Source organism: Cupressus sempervirens, chromosome 4, assembly GCF_028749045.1.
Source record: "Cupressus sempervirens isolate cs-2001-9-10 chromosome 4, ASM2874904v1, whole genome shotgun sequence".
Taxonomy (NCBI): Eukaryota; Viridiplantae; Streptophyta; class Pinopsida; order Cupressales; family Cupressaceae; genus Cupressus; species Cupressus sempervirens.
This window is the reverse complement of record NC_143121.1, coordinates 696,645,106-696,652,521: the sequence shown is the minus strand read 5'-3', so window position 1 is coordinate 696,652,521 and position 7,416 is coordinate 696,645,106.

Here is a 7,416-nt window from a genome sequence, read left to right as displayed (position 1 = left end):
TATTTGAAAACATATAGAGTTAGGTTTGGGCTTTGGGAAAGTTGAGAGGAAATCAAGATTCTTTATTGCTAGACACCTAATAGGGGAAACTAGGCCTAGAAGGTTGCTTGAAGATATTAGAAGGGTTGGAGAGTTGGGAATAGTTTCAAATCCTAAGAATCCTTAAACCTAAGCTAATATCATCTAAATATATCAACCTTATCACTTAGAATCTTGGTGAGGAGTTCATGTTAGGTTTGAAGATATTAAAGCAATATAGGCCTTGGAAAACACTAATTGATCTTCACAAATTTGTAAGCTTGTAATTGGGCCATTTATCCACCACCCTTACCTCTACATCAGTGAATCAGTTACTCAATGTCCTTTACTACCAATTGAACAATCAAATTCTTAATCAGTTTATGTTTAACATTATCTTGTAACTCACTCTTTATTGTAACTTGAATAACAATATTAACTAACAATTTACTGTCCTAATATAATAGAGTTATTGAATGTAAAAAATTGAAATATAAAACACCATGAAACATTCAACATAATTTTTACACTAGGATTTAATGTGAAAATTGAATTTCAAAAAAAACACCAGCAACGTGTCACCACTTTTTCACTCTGTTAAAGTGAGCCCATTTAGGAGCCAACCATGTTAAAGGTTACAATACACACAATATATTAAAAATGTAAACTAGTAAAAGGATTTTATGACCTTATTAGGAGTATCCTTGTCAGAGGAATGTGGAACATTTCCTTAGAATTTTGCTCAATTTAAGGATTTATATAGACAGTTAAGTCCTTAATGACTATTAAGTCAACCTTTTATTAGAAAGAAAATAGTAGGGTTTCATTTATATGGTTACAAATCACTTTGCAATTTAAGATCTTTATTTAGGTCATATGTTGATTTTTTGATAAGCCTTCCTTGTCACCTTTGTCATTAATTTTCTTAGTAACCCTTAAAGAAATCATCCTCCTTTTCACAACAAACTTAAGCCACCTACTTAGATTCTCTTATCAACCTCAACATCTTTGTTCCATATCTCTACAAATACACACAACTTCTCTATTCTATTCTCTTCTTTTCATATATCATTCATACTCTTCTCACCCCTTTTTTAAAGTTCATCTATGTATGTCTTTAAATAAGTAATTCTAGTCCTTCTCCATTTTCATAATCACCGTAGATCTTAGGGATTATGATATGATCCAACAGATTCATTGTATGTGTTCATCTCCATGTCTTATCTAGAAAATTCTCACAAAATCCTTTCATTAGATATCTTACTAAATCCTCTCCTTAAATTAAATGATGCAACTCATGATTTTTATCTTTAACACACTTTCCATATCCTAAGAAATCAACTAAGTTAGTTGGAAATCCTAATTTCTTGCAATCAACTAAAATGATGTTCATTGACCAACACTAAGTTATGACACTTAATCATTACCAAATTTCTCTATCACTATAGAGCTTCTAGTTTGGCATCAATACTATCAGTGGATACTGATGCTCAATCAACACTGCATTTTATTGGTACTTACAATAGCTCAATTAACACTAGCATCACTCAATATAGACTTATTAAATTATCTTACCATACTCTAACTAATCAAATGTAGATTGTAGCTTCATTTTAATAACTCAACCTATCCTCTAGGTACTTTTGTTATGAGAAATTTCTCAAATCCTTTTCATCAATAAAATAGATGTGATATTTAAATTAGATAGAAATACGTATCATTAGTATATATGATATCAATGACAACATTATAATTATTTTAATTGTAGTTTCCATCAAGAGATCTTGGTCTCTCAATTGTAGCTAGTATAGTTGATGTAGTTTCTCATCTAGAAATCTAGATTCAAGCCCTAGAATTAGCCAGCTATAGATGGAATCAAGGATTAGATGTGATTTCATCAAGTCAACTTTTTTTTGTTAGATGAATATCAGCTGAACCTTGTAGACCTCAAGCCATGGAGTGTTAAAAAAAGGGGGAAATAAACCATGACACTATAGTAATCAAGACATCCCACATACTAAAAATTAAAAAAAACCCACATGGGAAATCAAACAAATCATATCAAAATCACAAAAGGAAAATTGGATGTATTAGCATCAGACATGTACCTATATTATGTATAATAGAATCAAGTTTTTTTGGAAATCAAATTAGAGTCTAAGATAGAGTACTAATTTTTATTATTTTTTGAAGTCTTGACAAAGCATTTTTGCCACTAATGTCAAAGGGGGAGATGTTGATCTCTAAGCCTTGTTTCCTATTAGGTTCCAACACTTAGTAATTTTCTATGAAACATTGGCTATATTTTACTTGCTTATTTTCTATCCAATAAGGCCAAGTAACATGGACTTGCTTATATTTTACCAAAAATAAGTCAAAGGTTGTTGACTACCCCAATATAGATAGAGTCAAAATATATGTTGAGTGAAACATATGTAGACTGAGAAATATAAATTTATTTTATTTTGAGTGAGTCAATACATGCCAAGTATCTAGAAGTTTAGGGACAACAAGAATGTTAGTTATGACCAAGCGTCAGGATATTCAATTCTCGAGTAATCCTATTTTGGTATATGTGATTGTAATGGCACACACACTTATGCAAATAAATTTAGCCAAATTATATGTAAGTTTCATGAATTTTAGAGATATCTAAGGAGATAATTACATGTTTTGTCACATGACATCAATACCTAGAAAAGTAGAATAACCAAACATAAAATAGAAGGACTAAGTGGCAAAAAATGAATTCTAGCTCATTGATTATGATCTAGAACCTTCCACTATTATCTATTGAAGAAGTGATCAAAATATAAATTATTTTGTTACAAGGAAGATCATGAATACGTGAAAATTATAAGGACAATGCAAGGAATTCTAAGTTTTATCAAGTGAGCAGGTAAAGAAACCTACCAATAAAGCACAGAACATAGTGAATCAGAAAATGAGATCAGATTTTTACATTGAATAGAGTAGATTTTGTAATCAGCTTCATGAGAGGAAATTGAAGAATTAGGTACTTAGATATTATAACCAGCGTATCAATGAAAATCTCAGGTAACAGAGTGGTTTTAACAAACCTAGTTAAATCTCCTGACATATTGCTTAGTTCATTATCGGTTTAAATTCTTTAATCAAGATAAACTTAATAGTCTTGTAATGCTTCTAACCAAGTATACCCCTCATAGTGTAGATCATTAGAAGTGATCAACATTGTAGCCCTTATAGGAAAAATTTATTGCTATAGCAGTGGAGATTATTTGGTGCCATCTCCACCCTAGATTTACCTTCAACTTGGAGGGTTTTCGAGTAACCAAAATCTTTGTGTTATGTGTTTACATTTTCATGTTGATGGATGTCATGCATAGTTAGGTCTATTTAAGTTTTATAGTACATGATTATATGGTATATGATATAGATATGAGATGGATTAGGAGTGAATCATGTTAATATGGTATTTTATTAAAAGTTTTATAGATCCTGATTCACCCCCCCTCTCACCAAGTATCTCACTTCCCTAATAAGACTTCCAACACTTCTTAAGTTCCTTAATCTTCTCCTTCATTTTCTTCATTAATCAACCAATATTGGTACTCAGTCATTTCACTCATTTTCTTTACTTCATGTATTGATTAAACAACACCTTATCTTGTTAATCACTAACTTACCAAGTGCCCATTGTAATTCCATGATACTTAACTTCTCAACTTATATGGCAGTCTACACTAATATTAAATTTCTCTCTAGGAGTTTTGTCATCAATAACACCATAAAAATTATTCCAATTGTAGTTTTACACAACTTTTTTATGGCTTCCATTAAAAAACAAAATAGATATAGTTGGATGGTTTAAAACTTTAGGTTAGCGTATTTCAAAACTGATTCATTCAAAAACATATGGATGATCACACTTTCCATCATGATATGGTAGTTCATAAAGAAAGTAGATACATATAGTCTATTTGATTTCTTAACAAAATGGAAGCCAATATTGTGGAAACTTTAAATAACAGACCTAGAGAGACCAATCACAAAGAAGGAAATTTTTCGTAATGGGATGAAATGATTCAAAAAATGGGTATGAATGGATCAAACCTAACTCCCACTCCAACCCCCCCTCCCCATTATGGTAAAGAATGTAAGAAGACTAGGAAAGGAAAAACCAAATGCTAATGCCCTAAACTACATTGGGTATAAGTTAAATTTCAATGAAGCATCCATGGGTAATCCCAAAAGTACTTCTATAGGTTGCATAATCCACTCATTGAATAGTAAAATTTTGACAAAATTATAAAAATCCTTACATTAAACCTCAAATAATAGTGCATAAATACTAGCACTAGTATAAGGGTTAATATTATGCAAGTAAAATATTTGGAAATAAAAGGAGAATGACATACCATCATTAATGCATTTAGATGTTAAAAATGACTAAATTAAAATATCAACATGATTTTAGTGAGAGAAGGAAATAAAATATCCAATGGGCTGGCTAGTAATGAAGAAAATGGTATAAATTTGAAGGAAATCTTTAATAATAACAAGCTAGTTAAAAATTAGAATCACTAATCATTAAATCAAAATTCTATTTAATGATAATTCAAAAAAACTAAAATTATAATGTCACATAGATAAATGGTTACACCCATAATCACACAAAAATTAAAAATATATTAATTAGTTACTTACAATAAACCTTTTGCGCATTCATATCTTGATCTTACAGTATAGAGACCTTTCAAGTAGGTTTTTCTACTGGTTAGCTTGTATGAAAGCCTTATGTTGTTAGTCAATAATAGAACCAATATTGTTTTATGCCACACATCTACAAATAAGACAATAGCCTTAAATGGGGAAAACAAAGCTTAAAGATATAACCACAAACTTAATCATTTGGATTACTTGGCCAAGCATCATATTAAACGAGTTTTAGGGGAAAAGACATTTTGATTATGGAAATACCTATGGAACTAAAAAATGATATTATTGGATTAAAATGTTATCTTTGAGGGAGTCTCGCCTAACATAATGAATATTTGAAACAATGTGGTGAATGTTGCAATAGAATGGAAGAAATGTCACTAACATGATTGGACACATGTTAAATAGTATTAGTGAGGTGTCATTCTTCCACATCGATCAAGAACAAAATCATTCTATTAACATATTGGTGGCCATGGTAAGATTTAAATAAGTCTTCAAAATTTTGAAAGACAACTTGTCTATACTTTTGAAGACGTACAATTTGATCTTCTATTATTGTAGAGAGATTAGTCATTAATGATGATGTATTCATTTCCTTAATGGGGTTTATTTATGATAGCCCTTTTTATATATTGGATTCTACACTAGTTTGTGCTATTTAACATGCATGTGAAGATAAATTTTTTCTTTATTTTCTCTAGTTTTTCAGAAATTCAATTCCTACAGGTGTCTTAGGTGGTTGTGTGGTGAGAATAAGGTCATGGGGGGGTCTTTTTTAAGTGAACCTTGATAATTGCAAGGAATATTAGAGTGATGTGGAGTTCTAGGAAACTCTTGATTATGTACGGATGACTAAGCACATTACTAGTATGAATGGTTACAATCCTAATCTATCTTAGAGGATTGGAGAATCATGGGATGCCAGGAAGATAACTATGGCTTGTGTTTCTTTTGCAGTGATGCTAGAGTTTACTTGGGCCATCTATATGTTGAGTATGGAAGTTGTGAAAATTTTGATGAATATGAGAATGGTTTTTAAGGAGGATTTCTACCGAACATGGTGAAAGTACTCATCTAGTTTGTTACTAGGGAGGGAAGGTACAAATGGTTACATTATCACCTATTTTCCATGCTCAATCATTTTTGGTAGAAAGTGTTTTTTTTTTCCTTTTTGGATTTTTTTCATCGCTTTCTATTTATCTATAAAAATTTAAGTTTAGGAGTTTCTTAGCATGAATTCTTATGATATTAAAATAATGGAGTATATTAGCATTAATATAGACATGATTCAGATGTTATGTGCTCCATTCATGATAGTATTTGCCATTAATGTCAACATATTGGTTATTCTAAGAAGACTGGAAAAGTTACAAATGTAGAAGCATTTGGTGCAATTCAAGGATTGAAGACCAACTAATGTGTACTTGAGGTTATTTTTTCCAATATGTCTAGATACTATACTTAAGAGCATTCAAAATAATATGAAGATTAGAAATGGTTATGAGAGTTTGAGGGAAGGTAGCTTTCAAAGAATATTTTTGGAAATTGGATATTATTTTTTTAAATCTATCTTCTTAGAGGGATGGAATTGGCTTAAGTGGATTGAGGAAAAGATGGAATACATGTTCTACATGGCTTTATTAAGAGGGTATAATGTGAAGATCATTAAGTGAAAATTAATGAAGTTTGTGAGCTGAAAATTTGTTTGTAATCCTAGATAACATATAAAAGTTATGTACATGTATTTTAATATCTTTAGATGGTACTATATTATTACTATAAATTGGGAAAGCCTCAAGGCCAACTCAGTAACTTGTTTTATGAATTGATATAAAGGAAAGATATTTTACTTGGAGGTAAGGTAATGGTATGTGGTCATATCTTTATAATATTTATTGTATGATCTTTTGAAGATCAAAGAAGATTTCAGTGCAATTGAAGCCTAGCAAGATTGTAAGGAACTATTATAACATTTCTAAAAAATAGACAAAACCAGCCTCCCAAAAATATAAGATTTCAAAAAAAATGGAGATGGGATGCTCAAGATATGCTTGTCAGAGTGAAAAATAGAACATCTAACTTTGACTAAAAAAATAGGCAACCAAACTACATCAAAACCAAAAAATACATAGACCAATGTGTTTTATCTTGAAACCAGCTTTTCAACACTTCTTTCAGATCGAAAAAAAATCTTCGTATGCTCAAGTTATGGCAAAAAAACAAAAAATAGGTCAAAAAAGGACCCGAAGGGGATGCAAGAGGGCTAATGTAGTGCTGACATCATGCTAATGATGGAATTTCACTATCCTTAAATTGATGGCTTGGAAGCCATCATAGCAAGAAAGAGACTACCATGTGGCATCCACATGGTAGTGGACCAAAAATTGAACTGCTGCTCCAAAATCAAGCTCACTAAGAAATTACAGTCACGGGAAAAAAATTGATGGTCGTATGGAAAAAAATTACAGTGGATTAACTTGAAAGCCAAATGCAAGAGCCAAAGCTAAATACACGAACCAGAGCCAAATGCCGGAGCTAAAGCTTGAAACATGAGCCAGAGCTAAATGTAGGAGCTAAAGCCAGACACAGAAGTTGTACGTGGGAACCAAAGCTAGATGTAGAAGCCAAAGCCGATAATAGGAACTAGATGTAGGAGTTGGATGCAGAAGCCAAAGTTGATCGTAGAAGCTGGAC